This window comes from Pseudophryne corroboree, chromosome 7 (assembly GCF_028390025.1).
Source record: "Pseudophryne corroboree isolate aPseCor3 chromosome 7, aPseCor3.hap2, whole genome shotgun sequence".
NCBI classification, from domain to species: domain Eukaryota; kingdom Metazoa; phylum Chordata; class Amphibia; order Anura; family Myobatrachidae; genus Pseudophryne; species Pseudophryne corroboree.
The window spans coordinates 485,713,318-485,729,277 of NC_086450.1; the positions used below are offsets into that span (position 1 = coordinate 485,713,318).

The 15,960-nt window shown below is 46.1% G+C and overlaps 2 protein-coding genes across 6 annotated transcripts in view; both read left to right on the forward strand.

Annotated features, from left to right (window-relative positions):
- The window catches only part of LOC134945669 (E3 ubiquitin/ISG15 ligase TRIM25-like), a 201,522-nt gene that overhangs the window by 128,028 nt on the left and 57,534 nt on the right, over positions 1-15,960 (forward strand). The window lies entirely within an intron of this gene.
- LOC134945666 (E3 ubiquitin/ISG15 ligase TRIM25-like) overlaps positions 1-15,960 on the forward strand; it is a 43,349-nt gene that overhangs the window by 4,870 nt on the left and 22,519 nt on the right. For 4 of the 5 annotated variants that reach the window (XM_063935104.1, XM_063935106.1, XM_063935103.1 and 1 more), the window contains exon 2: positions 11,041-11,080. The exons of the other annotated variant lie outside the window; for it this stretch is intronic. The gene's annotated coding sequence lies outside the window, so the exon portion shown is untranslated. The remainder of the gene's footprint in view (positions 1-11,040; positions 11,081-15,960) is intronic. 5 annotated transcript variants of the gene reach the window in all.

The window sequence follows — 15,960 nt, forward strand, 5'->3', positions numbered from 1 at the left end:
GTCATTTGCTGTTTGGGGAGTGTTTTTTGGAAGGGCCATCCTGCGTGACACTGCAGTGCCACTACTAGACGGGCCAGGTGTTTGTGTCGGCCACTTGTGTCGCTTAGCTTAGTCATCCAGCGACCTCGGTGCAAATTGTAGGACTAAAAATAATATTGTGAGGTGTTCAGAATAGACTGGAAATTAGTGGAAATTATGGTTATTGAGGTTAATAATACTATGGGATCAAAATGACCCCCAAATTTTATGATTTAAGCTGTTTTTTTTAGGGTTTTTTGAAAAAAACACCCGAATCCAAAACACACCCGAATCCGACAAAAAAATTTCGGTGAGGTTTTGCCGAAACGCGTCCGAATCCAAAACACGGCCACGGAACCGAACCCAAAACCAAAACACAAAACCCGAAAAATGTCCGGTGCACATCACTAGTTATTGTACAGTATATGGGACCTTATTCTGGTTCAGTTGTTGCTACAGTGATACCTGATAGATTATTACTTAGCCACCATATTGGTTTATAATAATTAAATGTGTTTATCCTGTAAAAAAGAATTGTGTTCAAATAAGCTTTGGACAGATTCCAAGAGTGTGGTATATGGAATGTGAAACCTGCATCCTAGTTCTCAGAAGAAATAGCTACTGTAGCAACATGTGTTCAGCATGTGTTATCCACAGGGACAGAACAACAGCTGAATGCAGTTCACAGAGAAAGTTGAGAACAATGAATAATACCCCTTTTACACTAGCTCAAAAAACACGGGTAAATGCACGGGGGTGCACATTTACCTGTGTTTTTTGCAAGCGGAAAAGGGTCCCTCCGCAAAAACCCGGATCAAGTGACCCGTGAATCCTACCCGGGTAGCTACCTGGGTAGGACACGGGAATGATCCGGGTAGGGTTGTAATGTAAATGGAAGCCGTGTCGATGCGACACGGCTCCCGTTTACACTGTATGGAAGGGCGGCGCTGGGAGATCATGTGACCTCCCTGTGCCGCCCCTGCCGCGTCACTAGCAGCGTCACCAACCCGGCAATATGCCAGGTTGGTGACTGCTGATGTGAAAGGGGGCTGAGCACGGGTCGCAGCAGGGGGCAGCTCCCATGTCAGGCTCCCGGCTGCGACTCGTCCTCGTAGGTGGAAAAGGGGTATAAGCTGTAATGACAGATGCTAGCAGAGCAGAGGGGAATTTAGGAATGCATGACCTAATTATGCTATGGATTTACTGTACATGGGGGTCATTCCGAGTTGTTAGCTCGTTAGCTGCTTTTAGCAGCATTGCACACGCTAGGCCGCCGCCCTCTGGGAGTGCATCTTAGCTTAGCAGAATTGCTAATGAAAGATTAGCAGTTCTGCTATTAAATAATTTCCTGCAGTTTCTGAGTAGCTCCAGACCTACTCACAGATTGCGATGACTGCGTACCGTTTAGTTCCTGGTTTGACATCACAAACACGCCCTGCGTTCGGCCAGCCACTCTCCTGTTTCTCCAGCCACTCCCGCGTTTTCCCTGACACGCCTGCGTTTTTTTGCAAACATCGGGAAAACGCTCAGTTACCACCCAGAAACGCCCCTTTCCTGTCAATCATTTAACGAATAGCAGTGCGACTGAAATGCGCCGCAGAAGCCACAACAAAACTGCTAAGTTTTGTGTTAAAAAACTTAGCGCTCTGCGTACAATGCGCATGCGCAATTTGCAACAAATCGCAGCATAGCGAAAATCATCAACGAGCGAACAACTCGGAATGACCCCCATGGTGCATTAAATGTTACAGAACGGAAAAAAACATAACTTATGTCGAACAAATGTTCTAGTGCAGTGGTTCCCAAAACTGTGTGCGGTGGCTCCCTGGGGTGCCTCGGGACACTTGCAGGGGAGCCCTAGGTTGGTGGTCCAGGACCAATTCAAATTATTCATGGTCAGTATACTAGGCAAAACCAGTGCTGGTGGCTGCCAGTCATAAAATATGTGGCCAAACAGAAGCAAATCTTGTCCCTCACCACACAACTGACCCTAAGGATGACATATAAACACGATCTACTTAATATAATATTTCTTTCTACATTTCTCAATAAGAAATTTTTGGCCTAGGGGTGCCGTAAAAAAAATTCTGATACTCTAGGGCGCCATGATTCAAAAAAGTTTGGAAACCACTGTTCTAGTGTGCACTCCCTCCTTTGGGAAGACAGTGTGGGCTGGCCAACTATGACCAGATGTGTAATGTATGCCTATAAATATGTTTGATCAAGACAGTAAAGTCAGAATACTTATGAGACATATCCTGTGTGTTTGTCTTATTTGAGTGTTCTCCAAATGCATTGGTAAATGCTTAAAGAAGTGACCTGATAATTGAAGGACGATTTTGAGACTGGCGCTATCATATCCCATTAGTTAACCACCTGTAATGATCCATATGGGGCATTACTGTAAATACCAGTGACATGCGGTGGGGTGAGGCAGAGCCTTTCCTACTAACGTTTGAGCAAGAGTTTTGACTGTATAAACTATATGAAAAATACAAAGAATATGTTTAAAATATCTTCTTTGCATTATTCAAATCACTTTTATAGCCAAAACTCTGGAGTAAAAAGTCTATGGCAGGTGAGATTATATACTATATACTGCTGCACCTGTGTATACTGCCCACATGTATATACTGCTGCACCTGTGTATAATGCCCACATGTATATACTGCTGCACCTGTGTATAATGTCCAGATGTATATACTGCTGCACCTGTGTATAATGCCCACATGTATATACTGCTGCACCTGTGTATTATGCCCACATGTATATACCGCTGCACCTGTGTATAATGCCCACATGTACATAGTGCTGCACATGTGTATAATGCCCACATGTATATACTGCTGCACCTGTGTATAACGCCCACATGTATATACTGCTGCACCTGTGTATAACGCCCACATGTATATACTGCTGCACCTGTGTATAACGCCCACATGTATATACTGCTGCACCTGTGTATAACGCCCACATGTATATACTGCTGCACCTGTGTATAATGCCCACATGTACCCTTTGGCTCATATATTGCTTGTATATCTGGCTCTGATGCTAGACAGTGCCTCCTGAGCCATTTAGCTCACCGCACTTCCCTGGTACATACATACAGTATATATATTTTTATAAAACTGTTGAGACACTGAAGTTCATAGAGACACACAGGTATTATTAATTTATTAACAGTCTTTTATATAGCGCTGCAAATTCCGTTGCACTTTACAATTGGAAATAACAATGATATAACAAAACTGGGTAATAACAAACAGTCATAAAGGTAGGAGGGCCCTGCTCGCAAGCTTACAATCTGTAGGGAAATAGGCTTGGATACACAAGGATAGGTGCTATCTTTTGCATAGTTGTCCACCAGATTGCAAATGATGAACCGGGGTCGAGAGGAAGGGAAAGTGAAGAATGAGAAGACATGTGAGGATGTGTGTGGACTCTGCAGAGTGGATGCAATTTGTTCGGAAGGTTTATGAAAGTTATGTGGGCGGTTCTGGAATTTGATACGCTTGCCTAAAGAGGTGAGTTTTCAGGGAATGCTTGAAGATTTGGAGACTAGAGGAGAGTCTTATTGTGCGTGGTAGGGCATTCCACAGAGTGGGTGCAGCCCGATGAAAGTCCTGCAATCATGAGTGGGAGCGAGTAATGAGTGTGGATGAGAGACGCAGATCTTGTGAAGAGCGAAGAGGTCGGGTTGGGAGATATTTTGAGATAAGCGAAGTTATGTACGTTGGTGTAGTTTGGTTAATGGCCTTGTGTGTGCGTAAAAGTATTTTATATTTAATACGGTAGAATACCGGTAACCAATGGAGGGACTGACAGAGAAGATCTGCAGACGATGAACATTTAGCGAGGAAGATTAGCCTCGCAGCTGCATTCTGAATGGATTGTAGTGGTGAGAGTCTCGTTTTGGGAAGACCAGTTAGGAGACTATTGCAATAATCAATCTGGAAGATAATGAGAGCGTGGATTAGAGTTTTAGCAGTGTCTTGTGTAAGGTATGGTCGTATTTTGGATATGTTTTTAAGATGCATGTAACATTATCTTGAGACATATTGAATGTGGGGAACAAAGGACAGATCAGAGTCAAGGATGACACCTAGGCAGCGAGCTTGTGGGGTAGGGTAGATTTTCGAGTTTTAAACAGTGATAGAGATATCTGGTTGGAAACTACTATTGTCCTGTGGAAATATATTAACTCTGTCTTTGAAATATTAAGTTTGAGATGGCGAGATGACATCCAGGATGAAATTGCAGAAGGGCACTCAGTGACACGGCCCAGTACAGATAGGGACAAGTCAGGGGAGGACTGGTAGATCTGAGTATCATCCGCATACAGATGATACTGAAAACCAAAAGAGCTGATTAGTTTACCAAGAGATGAGGTATAGATAGAGAAAAGCAGAGGACCTAAGACTGAGCCTTGCGGTACTCCAACTGAAAGAGGTAGAGAAGAGGAGGTAGATTCAGAGAAGCGAACACTGAAGGAGCGATTAGAGAGGTAGGATGAGAACCAAGAAAGGGCTGTGTCTTTAAGACCTAGGGATTGTAGTGTTTGTATGAGAAGAGAGTGGTCACAGTGTCACATGCAGCAGATAGATCTAGAAGAATAAGTAGTGAGTAATGCCATAGGGTCAATAGAAGGCAAAAGAAGAAAAGATCGCTGTCTGTGGAGATATTCTCATTAAAAAAATATATTTAATATAAAAAACACATCACACATATATTGCATCCACATGAATTGAAAGAAATACACAAGGATAACATTAAAAAAGATCAACTTTCAGTTGACGGCTGCAGAATGTAATCTGAAATCTAATACTCCCACTAATTAGGAGAGCCCTCTTATCAGCTGAATGGGGTTTCTTTCCACTTTGAAACAGTTGCAAACTGATTCCATTAACTTGTTACAGTGTCAGTTATTTTAGAACAGTCACAAAGTTGGTAAAAGCAATTGGTGGCTGGTTGTAAGAAATATCACAATGATGGGAATGTATTCGATAGAGGCATCTGAAAACAAGTTTCTAGCTCAAACAACAGTAAAGGGCCCTACACATTTAAAGATCCGACGGGCGATCCGGCGGCGGGGGGGCGGTGACGGGGGGAGTGAAGTTTCTTCACTCCCCCCGTCACCCGGCTCCATTGAAGTGCAGGCAAATATGGACGATCTCGTCCATATTGGCCTGCATGTACAGCCGACGGGGCACCAGCAGTGAACGAGCGTGGGGCCGCGTATCGTTCTTCGCTGGTGACTCCACACTTGTTATCTCGTTCAATAATGAACGAGATTGCTCATATCTTTTGAGGAATATCGGCCAGTGTGTAGAGCCTATAAGAGGTGTCATTCTCTCCACACTGATATCAATTCAAATCTCCGCTCCCAGAATTAAATCTCAGGTACGCTGTATACGGAGATCCGATGCGGTGCTATCCCGTATGCATTAGTATATGCAGTGCTGAAGTAAATGGGATGACATATGTGCTTTAGCTTTACAGACGGTAGAGGTATCTTGTGATCAATAGCTTACCCGCGTCTTGCTATGCACCGCCAGAGGTCTCGTGTTTGATCATATCGGTACACCGCGCCGGATGCGGTATTTGGAACTCACTCTCCCATCAGCACAGAATGATAAGCCGAACGCTCCGTGGAGTGTCCTGAATGTGTAGCTTCTCAGTAAGGCTGACGGTGATCTGGTCTCTCACCCTGGGTCTCGGCCGCTGACACCGGTTGAAGCCGTCTCTGGGGATCACAGTAAAAAACTGGGCATACTTGTCTACTTTGCAGGACCCCTCCTTCCGGAGGGGTCAGTCTGGTAGGCACATAGGGGGTGTGGCCAGTGGGAAGGTGGGCTGTCCGAGGGGTGTGGGAGGCCTGAATGCATCATCGTGGCTCCACCCCTGCTATACAGTACAGAGAAAACCGGCTTTGTATAGCAGGGGCGGGACTACAGTGACGTGATTCAGCATGAATCAAGTCATTGGGTCTTCCAGGTAAGCCCACTTGTGTTCTGCTGTGGGAATCTGAGTGGGGTTGTGGGGGCTGGCAGTGGATGCGGGACACTTGCCCACCTTTCCCTTGGGTCCGGGAGTGACACCCGTTTTTCATGGCAATGCAGCGATCGCGAGTCACACCCCCATTTTCTATTCTGACCTGCTGGCATGCCCCCAATCCATACTTGCCTACCTGACCCTCTCCATGAGGGAGAAAATGCTCTGTTCCTGGACTTTCCTGGTAATGTATGATTGCCATCACCTGTGGTGAGCTAGTTAATGGATAAGAAAGGTGTTTCACCACAGGTGATGGCAATCATACATTACCAGGAAAGTCCAGGAACAGAGCATTTTCTCCCTCATGGAGAGGGTCAGGTAGACATGTATGCCCCAATCTCTCTGTCTCCCATGAATAGACGCTGCATCTATTCACTGCAGAATGTGACAGGAACCTCCCAATTGCCCCCATCGCAGGCCCCCTCAAAAAAGAGACTGTCCCCTGAAAAATGGGACAGTTGGGACAGGTTACACAGAGTTACACCAGAGACATATTTATACAAGTATAGTAAATCTGCACCTTTCTTACACTTCCCGGATAGAACATAGAAAGGTGATGTTTCTGGAAGAGATACAGAAGATTTGCTGAGGAACATTATATATATATCTCCAGTCTTTTCTTATACGGAACCTCAAAATAATTCCAAGTGATAATCCCTGATATGTTCTATATTGTGTTATGCACCTTATTATAAATACATATACATATATATAAATGGGGCATGTAATATGTAAAGACTAGTTCTGTGCACAGACTAGTATATGAGTAGTAATGATAATTACAGGTAATTGTATAGGATCTATAATTACTTGTCCATAGTGAGAATTGGTAGTAACTACCTGTGTCATAGTTATTGTAAAGTGATATTTACCAATGTGAACGTGAAGACCCCGGGGGGCAATTAAAGCCGAGAAGAGCGGGACCGGATCGGACCCACCCGAACTTTGCAATATGACTTCAGATCCGAGTACGGCTCGGGACTTCCCACCTTATCCCAGAGCGAGTCCGAACGTCATCTTCCTGTTGTCGGATTCTCGTGGGTTTTGGATTCTATAAATGTCCCCGGTGATCTGCGCCATCTCTGTCTCCCGCTATACAGAGTGTACTGGACGGACGTGTCCATCAGTACTTTGTTATATCGACGAGGGGCGGGAGTAGCTGAAAGGGGTGATCTGTCTGCTCTGCTGTTATCAGCCCAGGGGTGATCTGTCTGCTCTGCTGTTATCAGCCCAGGGGTGCTCTGTCTACTCTGCTGTTATCAGCCCAGGGGTGCTCTGTCTGCTGTTATCAGTCCAGGGGTGCTCTGTCTGCTCTGCTGTTATCAGTCCAGGGGTGCTCTGTCTGCTCTGCTGTTATCAGTCCAGGGGTGCTCTGCCTGCTCTGCTGTTATCAGTCCAGGGGTGCTCTGCTCTGCTGTTATCAGTCCAGGGGTGCTCTGCTCTGCTGTTATCAGTCCAGGGGTTCTCTGCTCTGCTGTTATCAGTCCAGGGGTTCTCTGCTCTGCTGTTATCAGTCCAGGGGTGCTCTGTCTACTCTGCTGTTATCAGCCCAGGGGTGCTCTGTCTGCTGTTATCAGTCCAGGGGTGCTCTGTCTGCTCTGCTGTTATCAGTCCAGGGGTGCTCTGTCTGCTCTGCTGTTATCAGTCCAGGGGTGCTCTGCCTGCTCTGCTGTTATCAGTCCAGGGGTTCTCTGCTCTGCTGTTATCAGTCCAGGGGTTCTCTGCTCTGCTGTTATCAGTCCAGGGGTGCTCTGTCTGCTCTGCTGTTATCAGTCCAGGGGTTCTCTGCTCTGCTGTTATCAGTCCAGGGGTTCTCTGCTCTGCTGTTATCAGTCCAGGGGTGCTCTGTCTGCTCTGCTGTTATCAGTCCAAGGGTGCTCTGTCTGCTCTGCTGTTATCAGTCCAGGGGTGCTCTGTCTGCTCTGCTGTTATCAGTCCAGGGGTGCTCTGTCTGCTCTGCTGTTATCAGTCCAGGGGTGCTCTGTCTGCCCTGCTGTTATCAGTCCAGGGGTGCTCTGTCTGCTCTGCTGTTATCAGCCCAGGGGTGCTCTGTCTGCTCTGCTGTTATCAGTCCAGGGGTGCTCTGTCTGCTCTGCTGTTATCAATCCAGGGGTGCTCTGACTGCTCTGCTGTTATCAGTCCAGGGGTGCTCTGTCTGCTCTGCTGTTATGAGTCCAGGGGTGCTCTGTCTGCTCTGCTGTTATCAGTCCAGGGGTGCTCTGTCTGCTCTGCTGTTATCAGTCCAGGGGTGCTCTGTCTGCTCTGCTGTTATCAGTCCAGGGGTGCTCTGTCTGCCCTGCTGTTATCAGTCCAGGGGTGCTCTGTCTGCTCTGCTGTTATCAGCCCAGGGGTGCTCTGTCTGCTCTGCTGTTATCAATCCAGGGGTGCTCTGACTGCTCTGCTGTTATCAGTCCAGGGGTGCTCTGTCTGCTCTGCTGTTATCAGTCCAGGGGTGCTCTGTGTCTGCTCTGCTGTTATCAGTCCAGGGGTGCTCTGTCTGCTCTGCTGTTATCAGTCCAGGGGTGCTCTGTCTGCTCTGCTGTTATCAGTCCAGGGGTGCTCTGTGTCTGCTCTGCTGTTATCAGTCCAGGGGTGCTCTGTCTGCTCTGCTGTTATCAGTCCAGGGGTGCTCTGTGTTTGCTCTGTGTCTGCTCTGCTGTTATCAGTCCAGGGGTGCTCTGTCTACTCTGCTGTTATCAGTCCAGGGGTGCTCTGTCTGCTCTGCTGTTATCAGTCCAGGGGTGCTCTGTGTCTGCTCTGCTGTTATCAGCCCAGGGGTTCTCTGCTCTGCTGTTATCAGTCCAGGGGTGCTCTGTCTGCTCTGCTGTTATCAGTCCAGGGGTGCTCTGTGTCTGCTCTGCTGTTATCAGTCCAGGGGTGCTCTGTCTGCTCTGCTGTTATCAGTCCAGGGGTGCTCTGTCTGCTCTGCTGTTATCAGTCCAGGGGTGCTCTGTGTCTGCTCTGCTGTTATCAGTACAGGGGTGCTCTGTGTCTGCTCTGCTGTTATCAGTCCAGGGGTGCTCTGTCTACTCTGCTGTTATCAGTCCAGGGGTGCTCTGTCTGCTCTGCTGTTATCAGTCCAGGGGTGCTCTGTGTCTGCTCTGCTGTTATCAGTCCAGGGGTTCTCTGCTCTGCTGTTATCAATCCAGGGGTGCTCTGACTGCTCTGCTGTTATCAGTCCAGGGGTGCTCTGTCTGCTCTGCTGTTATCAGTCCAGGGGTGCTCTGTGTCTGCTCTGCTGTTATCAGTCCAGGGGTGCTCTGTCTGCTCTGCTGTTATCAGTCCAGGGGTGCTCTGTCTGCTCTGCTGTTATCAGTCCAGGGGTGCTCTGTGTCTGCTCTGCTGTTATCAGTCCAGGGGTGCTCTGTGTCTGCTCTGCTGTTATCAGTCCAGGGGTGCTCTGTCTACTCTGCTGTTATCAGTCCAGGGGTGCTCTGTGTCTGCTCTGCTGTTATCAGTCCAGGGGTGCTCTGTGTCTGCTCTGCTGTTATCAGTCCAGGGGTGCTTAGTCTGCTCTGCTGTTATCAGTCCAGGGGTGCTCTGACTGCTCTGCTGTTATCAGTCCAGGGGTGCTCTGTCTGCTGTATCTGAAAGGGGTGTTCTGCCCATACATCCAGGGGGCTCTGCCCCAGTGTTAATTCAATTAACCCAGTAACATCCAGGGGCTGGTGTGTACTATCCTATATAGAGGTTTGATTATATAAATTCTATGAAAAATACTAAGAATATATTAGAAATATCTTCTTTGCATTTTTTAAATCCTGTTGATAGTGAAAATTCCGGAGTAAAAATCTATATTTTCTGCACATCTGTAATGAAAACTCAACAAATTTCCAGCAGTATATACTGCTACACCTGTGTGTAATGCACACATGTATATACTGCTGCACCTGTGTATAATGCCCACATATATATACTGCTGCACCTGTGTATAATGCCCACATGTATATACTGCTGCACCTGTGTATAAGACCGACATGTATATACTGCTGCACCTGTGTATAATACCCACATTTATATACTGCTGCACCTGTGTATAATACCCACATGTATATACTGCTGCACCAGTGTATAATGCCCACATGTATATACTGCTGCACCAGTGTATAATGCCCACATGTATATACTAATGCACCTGTGTATAATGCCCACATGTATATACTTCTGCTCGTGTGCATACGGCTAACATGTATATACTGCTGCACCTGTGTATAATGCCCATATGTATATTTTGCTGCACCTATCTATAATACCCACATGTATACACTGCTGCACCTGTGTATAATGCCCACATGTATATACTGCTGCACCTATGTATAATGCCCACATGTATATACTGCTGCACCAGTGTATAATGCCCACATGTATATACTGCTGCACCAGTGTATAATGCCCACATGTATATACTAATGCACCAGTGTATAATGCCCACATGTATATACTTCTGCTCGTGTGCATACGGCTAACATGTATATATTGCTGCACCTGTGTATAATGCCCACATGTATATATACTGCTGCACCTGTGTATAATGCCCACATGTATATACACTGCTGCACCTGTGTATAATGCCCACATGTATATACTGCTGCACTGGTGTATAATGCCCACATGTATATATTGCTGCACCTGTGTATTATTAAAATTACGCTGCACAGTAGCGCCACAACACCAAGTATAGCCCTTCTTACACATTACGGCGGACAGATTCCCCTTTTTACACATTACGGCAGACAGCGTCCCCTTTTTACACATTACGGCTGTAACCCTTATTCTAGTCTTGGTCCTCCTACTACTGGACCAAAGAGATACAATTGTTCCCAAGTGTTAGTGCCTCCACCCGAGCTAAATTAATGAGTACATTTAATGGGTCAGCTCAGGAAATCCCACTATGTATGATCCTATGTAGTAATAAATGTACCAAATTATTAATACATCATCCACAATACTTCTCTGTTTGTTTTCTAGAAGTGTACGGACATTCACCCTTCCACGTAGCTCTTTCCAGGCAAGTAACTATTTATTTCGTCACCAAGTTAACACAATATTAATACTAGCTTAACATAATAATCCATTCACGTTTGTTGATAATATTCCCCTATTTATGTCCTATACAGGGTTTATTGCATGCACTTGGTACCATAAAAATAGTAACCTTAGATGTCTTTTCAGCAAATACCCGGGTATTATACAGTTGTAGTTTCACTACTAATTATAATACGTTAGTTGCTCTCTTCAAGTTACTGCAGTATAGTATTAATGATCTTCTCTCCTTCCTATGATTAATCCAGAAGATAGAGTAGTTCCGAATGAACTACAGAGCTTCTTCCCTGTTGCTATCAAAGAGGAGTTGTTAAGTGGGTCTCAGCTGGTACTTATCTCTAGTTCAACCAGCTGCGAAAGGGGTTTCTACAGTACATGTATTCCATTCCCCTAATTGAGTAGTATGAGTGACCTCGGTCTCCACTAAAGTCAGTAACTCTACTCACAGTATACTCCACCAGTATATATAGCAGCTTGCAGGGTGTAAGGTCAGAGCTGGCCCTAACCAATATGATGCCCTAGGTAAGATTTTGTCTGGTTCCCCCTAGCACCGCCGCTAGTTCTGCAGGAGATGCCTGGCATGAGTCAGCTGGCAGCTCTGCTAACGTCGGGCGCCTTTTGTTTATGAAAATGCATCATATTATTTGCATTACTATGTGGATAGGACGCACGAGCAGCTTCTGCTGATTAAACTGATATGCAGCATGCCTATATACTGTGTGCGACTGTGGCTGTATCTGCATATGAAATGCTATAGTACAGTGATTTTCAGGAATACACTGTAACATAGCATTTCGTATGCAGATACAGCCGCAGTGACACACAGAATATAGGTATGCCGCATATCATTTTAATCAGCAGAAGCTGCTGGTGCCCCTAAGCATACCAAATGCCCTAGGCAATTGCCTAGTTTGCCTATGCCTAAGGCCGGCTCTGTGTAAGGTGCCCAAGTAGTGTTATCCTCACTGTTGTAGATTTATGGAATCTTATATAACGTATATATTTATTATATCATATATTGATATAATGGTTTATGTATTTTATATCTGCAAATATATTATAATAGGCTTACAAATAGGTGGGCTCATAACAAAAGGGGCGATTTTAGTAATGGTCCAGTCACACAATAAGTTATGCGTGGACGTTCCTATTCATATACCTGTGATTGGCTCAGATTTAAGGAGCTATGGTGGTCATTCCGAGTTGTTCGCACGTTGCCGATTTTCGCTATGCTGTGATTTGTTGCAAACTGCGCATGCGCAAGGCACGCAGGGCGCATGCGCTTAGTTATTTAACTAAAAACTTAGCAGTTTTGCTGTGGATCCTGCGGCGCTTTTCAGTTGCACTGCTGTTCAGTAAATGATTGACAGGAAAGGGGCGTTTCTGGGAGGTAACTCAGTGTTTTCTTGGCGTTTGCAAAAAAACGCAGGTGTGTCAGGGAAAAACGCGGGAGTGTCTGGAGAAACGCGGGAGTGGCTAGCCGAACGCAGGGCGTGTTTGTGACATCAAACCAGGAACTAAACGGGCTGAGCTGATCGCAATCTGTGAGTAGGTCTGGAGCTACTCAGAAACTGCAAAGAATTATTTAGTAGCAATTCTACTAATCTTTCGTTCGCTATTCTGCTAAGCTAAGATACACTCCCAGAGGGCGGCGGCCTAGCGTGTGCAATGCTGCTAAAATCAGCTAGTGAGCGATCAACTCGGAATGAGGGCCAATATCTCTACTTGTGTACAGAAAGAAATGTGACACTATGGTATGATGTGCTAAAAATAACACTATGCAGCCAAATATGTGAATGCCAAATCAGAAGGATTCCTCCAACCTCCACCACTACATGCAAAGAACAACAACAGGTATCACTTATCCGGCGCTGTGATTTGTAGATCCGTCAAAATAATACTGGTCTGGCTCACTCCCGAAGCAATATCGGTTATGTCCAGATAATATGCGGGTATGAAAGAAAATGATTTGTATAGTGAAGTACAGTAAAAACACCTTTAATTTACATAACAATACATAACATAATCCTGCTCCACATAGAATAAATACACAGCGAATTCATCCAGCACAGGTATAGTGAGAGCAATTACCAGAGTTTTGTGAACTGGACAAACAGTTCAAAACAGCATAATACAGGTGAGTCCCGGGCACCCTCGGTGTTAAATAATGCTGCAGTCAATCATCCGGTATCACCATCACACATCTGTCCTAGGTGGCATCTGCTGTCACCTCCGACGCGTTTCTACCCCGCTCTGGGGCCTTTTTCAAGGAGTGTATGAGTGGAGGTCTAAAGCAGGAGAGAATCTTTCTCCATTTGATCGGGGTGTTTAAACCCTCAACAGTCCAAGTTACAAATTTATTTTTGGGACTATACTCTAGTGGAGGTGGCAGCATTCAAGGACATTTAACCTATACCTATTCTAGGCCAAAAATCCCATTTAACAAGTAATGGTGAACTCAACCAGCCCGTCCCAGCAAGCGGGCTATCGAGCAAAATACCTGTACCAAAGCAGTATAAGGATAAACAAAACAATGGTGACGATGACATACAATATGTTTGAACAACATCCAGATCAAAATCCCGACTCAAAATTATTTTAAGTATTATACAAACCAAAGTGTAAAGGTCCATGGAGTGGCCCACCAAAAAGCTTAATAGAGTCCAACAGGAGACTGTACAATAATCCATACATGACAATAACAGATAAGAGAAGGGAAAAGGGGGGGTGGGGTTTATTTGGAGAAGAAAAGGAAGAAAAATAGTCAAAGAAAGTGGAGAGCAGTTCAAGAAGAATTGAAAACAATAGGATAAACGGTCACAGAGAGAGAAAATATTTCGAGAAATGCAATAGGGTATAAGTGACAATGTACCAACATAAAAGAGATAAACAAAATATATATCAACCAGTGGTAGGACCCACTCATAGTAGTTACTAAGAACCTGAATGGGGACTGTTCAAGAAGATGAGACTATAGAAGGCCAGTGGTTATCAGTCCTCATCATCCTTCCCGGTAGAGGAGTGTGAGTATAGTGAATCGACAAAGTTCTTGGCCGTTTTTGGATTTTCAAAGAAGCAGGCCTTCCCCTTATGAGTGACTCTCTATTTAGCCGGATAGAGAAGCGCAAAGCGGTGGCCTAGCTCAAAAAGTCTCTTGCAGACCAGCGAGAATTCTCTCCGTTTGGAAGCAACCATATAAGAAAAGTCCTGGAAAATCAGCAAATTAGCATCCTGGTATTTCAAGTCGGCACATTTTCTGTAGGCATCTAGTATCATGACCTTGGCAGCGCAGTTGAGGACTCTCAGGATGACGAGACGGGGCCTATCTCTTGTGGATTGCCGTTCAGGACCAATACGGAGTACACGTTCCACTACTATGGATCCAGAATCCAAAACACAGCCCAGCTCCCTAGGCAGCCATTGAGAGACGAGCGTCACGAGGTCATGAGGTTTCACCGACTCCGGTAGGCCGATGAGGTGCACATGATTTCTCCTATTTCGGTTTTCAAGGTCCTCAAGCTTATCCTGAATAGATGCAACAAATTTTTCTTGGTCAGAGAGAGCCGTCTTAAGGTGGGTACACACTGGTAGATATATCTGCAGATCAATTGATCTGCAGATATATCTATGTATGGTTCGGGTAGTGTGCTGTGCATACACACTGCCCGATCCATCGGGGGACTGATGTCATGAACTAGGCTGGCGGGCGCCCGCGCCCGCCCAGTTTACCTGTCAATCACCGCCGGCCGCCGCAGCATGTGTACGGTCGGTCGGACGACCCCCGCGTACACACACAGCGACGCGCCAATATATCGTTAGATATATTGGCGTCTCCTGTGCTGCGCCACCGACGCGATACGTTTGTGAACGACGGCGTTCACAGACGTATCGCCCGTACACACTGGCCGACGGTCCCGCGATGTATCGGCTGTTCAAGAGAACGGCCGATACATCGACCAGTGTGTACGGGCCTTTAGCCGTCGTGAGATCATCTTCAAGACGGATATTCTTTGTTCTGCCTCAGTGAGTCACTGAGCATGTTGGTTTAGTTGAGTGAGAGCTGAGTCAAGCAAGTTTTTTAGAGGAGCCAATTTTTGGTCTAATAATTCAGACAGGATATCCGTTACCTCATTTTGCAGAATCCATTGCGGATACGGACACAGGTTGGCCACGGGGCTAGAATGCAAACCCAATGGGGGCGAAGGAGAGCTATCGACCAAAGAGTTGCCTCGGCCTCTACCCGCCTGGTTGCTATGGGTACCCCACGACGACTTGGCTGTGAATTTGTCCATCATCAGAATAGTGAGACAATAACAGCAGTAAGTGTGGCAATAGACATCTTGAGATATATATTAATATGAGCCGCAATATAATGTTTCTCCGGCAGAGGGAGTTCAGAGAGTGTGATGAGATATTAGATGCAATATGAATGAATGAAGTTTCATCAAGAAATATTATGCAAAAGTTGGAGCTATGAGAAGAAGGAGATATGAGAGCCCTGGTCCCACTCAGCAGGGTCCAACCTGGCCAGAGAGGACAGCCAGCAGGGATCACGGACCTGCCAGTGACCACAGCTGGCTGCCTGTAGCAGGGAGCCTCAGCTTACCAGCTCACTCACTCCAAGATGGACACCAGGTGCAGGGGGAGATGTGAAGCAGCCTGAGGAATAGCCTCTTCCCGGCTGTCCAGTGCCTCAGTGCAGCCAGGGAGGCACTCAGCAGGTCAGTGGCCACCTTCCAGGGGGTTAGGGTGAGCGGGTGTTTCAGCCGCGGGTGTGGGTGAAGCGGGCTCATCCGCTCCGCCACCCTGGAAGTTCGCAGCGGGTCGCGAGTGTAATCGAGGTCC